The sequence below is a fragment of the Bactrocera latifrons genome, unplaced genomic scaffold, assembly GCF_001853355.1.
Source record: "Bactrocera latifrons isolate USDA-ARS-PBARC rearing strain unplaced genomic scaffold, ASM185335v1 scaffold_269, whole genome shotgun sequence".
NCBI classification, from domain to species: domain Eukaryota; kingdom Metazoa; phylum Arthropoda; class Insecta; order Diptera; family Tephritidae; genus Bactrocera; species Bactrocera latifrons.
The window spans coordinates 159937-162808 of NW_017536285.1; the positions used below are offsets into that span (position 1 = coordinate 159937).

The 2872-nt window shown below is 33.1% G+C and overlaps 1 protein-coding gene and 1 non-coding gene across 3 annotated transcripts in view; both read right to left on the reverse strand.

Moving 5' to 3' along the window:
• Positions 1-2872, reverse strand: part of LOC108969863 (probable serine/threonine-protein kinase DDB_G0282963) — a 146228-nt gene that overhangs the window by 32177 nt on the left and 111179 nt on the right. The gene's annotated exons all lie outside the window — the stretch shown is intronic.
• Positions 80-153, reverse strand: Trnat-agu. The gene has a single exon. It is a non-coding gene; the product is annotated as a tRNA-Thr (tRNA).

A 2872-nucleotide genomic window follows, 5' to 3' on the forward strand; every position in this document is an offset into this window, starting at 1 on the left:
AACAATCATAATTTAAAAATAAAAGAATTATAATATAATAATAAAAAAAAGTATCAACTGCGTCTCATTGTAGACACACAGGCCCCGGCGAGATTCGAACTCACGATCTCCTGTTTACTAGACAGGCGCTTTAACCAACTAAGCCACGGCGCCATTGACGCAAATATACGCCAAATAGCCAAATTGAATGACCATGAGGAGAAACTGTCACACGAAATATGCCGCATTACCACTCACTTTCTGCATACTATCTTTGAGATACACATGCGAACGGATATGGGAGAGCTACATACAATACTACTAAGCCTGTGTGTTGGAGCTGTCGAGGTGCTGTCGAGTAAGCAGTTCACTAGCCCTGCAAACGCACTGTACTTGGCAAAGGYATCGTTGCCGTTTGTTGTTGTTTGCTTGTTTTTTACTACTCATTTCTGAAAATTCTCACATACATTTGGGTGAGATTATGCCGGTGTCTATAAATAGTGTCGTTGCCAAATTTAAAGGTATTCTTCGATTGTTTGGTTAAACTATTTTTGTTGTTGGCATTAATATTTTGATTTGGTATATTGTTTTTTCTATTAAGCAATTAAGTAGGCGTTTAGTCGGAAATGAAATTATGAGGGTACTGATTTTTTCTACACAGGGTATATTCAAGTAAGTTGAAGCCAAATATGAATTTTTTAAATGATAATGAACAAGAATAGAGAACAGTAAGGCGGGGTAGCCTCCTTGTAGAAATAAGAGCTCATGCTTAGAGCGGCTTTCTTAGAGGTGTCTAAGAAGGTATTTTTACCAAGCGAAAAATCCACGCTAATGTACATAAATATTAATGCTTATATACCATATGTATAAATGTATATACATACATAACATCGCCTCAAATGCAAAACAGCGTATCATCAAAAGAAAATTGAAACTCGTTATCAGCTATAATAACCAATTTATAGCCATTTTATAACCAAAACTCAGATTTTGTTTTTATATTAGTGGTTTCTATTATATCGTTTTTCCTTCGCCTGTTAAGTTATAAAATCTGATGTAACATTCTGATAAGAAGCAGAAATCTCTTTAAGTTAGAGTCCCCCACTCCAAAACAAAATAAGTAGATATTATTTGCATTGACGCGCTGATTTTCCAAATGCCGGCACAAGGAAAGTCGGCAGGCAGGCAGAAAATTCCTTAACAAGCCGTAAAAAAAAAACAAGTAAAGAAACTTTTTACTTTAATGCTGAGGGGACGCCACTGGATGCACAGCCCTGTTGGTGTAACAAAATCAATATAAAGAAAAAAGATATGTAAAACACATACAAAATAAAAGGGAAGAGAAAAATAGAACACACAATAAATCGGCAAACAAACAAGTTTCGAGCCGAAGTTTGGCAACACATTGGGTAGATGCTAAAAATCACGAATAAAAAGAAAGGAGAAGTTGTGCATATTTTGCTAAATAGGCGAAAAAAGTTGAYTTTTATTACACATACATACAGATGAATCTATGCAAAGCTTTCCTGGTTACACAGTTTAGCAAGATGTAGCTTCACATTACCTACATTTCGACGCAGAGAGCAAAGTTTATTTTATGGCTTTCGTAATTTGACTGGGTCATACCGCAGACCGCTTGCATATTGAGCTTATATCGAAGATGCGCCTCTATGCTCACACATATAAAGCCAATAAAGTATTTTTCTGCGAGAAGTTTTCCGTACTTATATTTGTTTTTGATTTTTGTGTTTTGTTTTTTGGTTTTTGTTTCTTTTTTTTTTTTTTTTTGGTATATGGCAGTATGTGCGTGTGCTTGACTCCTGAGGGATTTGTGGGTAGCGAAGTCAATAAACTTTTTAATGAACTAGGAGGAAAATAAAAGTTTGGCAGTATTGAAATAACTGCGCAAGCCTACAAAATATATAAGCCTATTGGATTTCTGATATTTGTTTGTAAAAGTTTGAAATCAGCGAAAATATTTGTCTTACTTTCTTATGTAGATTTTAGTGTCTGTAAACATATACCGTCACMTAARATGCAMAATAACAATCACTTTTTATGMGTWGACAGGCGAARCATAAAGGATATTATATGACCCACTCATATTGAAACARAATCTGAGTTTTGGATATAAAATGGTAATATATTGGTTATAAATTGGTTATATCTGACAGCGGAAGCTGAAAATTTTATGCTACATATAYATATGTAATACTTGTATGATATAGTGAATTGTAAAGAGTAAAAAACTCAATTTCGATTCATTTGGTGACACATTGGTTTGCATTTTAGGTGACCATATACATATATGCATGTATGTACGTCTATAAACAAAATTCAATTTTAGCTGAAGCCTTGTGCATTGGTTTAATAAGTATTTCCGCCTTTTTTAAATGAAGGCTACTTTAATAAACAGTAAAATAAAAGAAATATACAATTTTAGCTTGATACTTAAGTAACTGCTGTCTGAAATACAGTGATTTATCATCATTCAAAGACAGTTTTGACAGCTTGTCACTTTCTAAATATACTGGTGTCTATATACATGATTCTAATAGAAGACTCTTACATTATTGGTAGTTAATTTCGTAAGAAAGAAAGTTAATAACAAAAATTTTTTGGCCTGCAGTCATTTCAATTAAATAATTTCGAGTTGTCACGCTTTAAGGGCGCGTARATATGTATGATTACACAAAATGTCAAAGTCAACTCAACAACGTCACTACACGACCAGTGATTTATGTAAACGCACCTACTCATAATTTATAATTTATGTTAGGGTGGTTCATACATTCATTGAACTATACTTATACAGGGTTTATAAAATGATAAAAATTTCAAATGAAATTGCAAAATACAAGCATTTCTAACATATTGCAGAATATTTAATAAG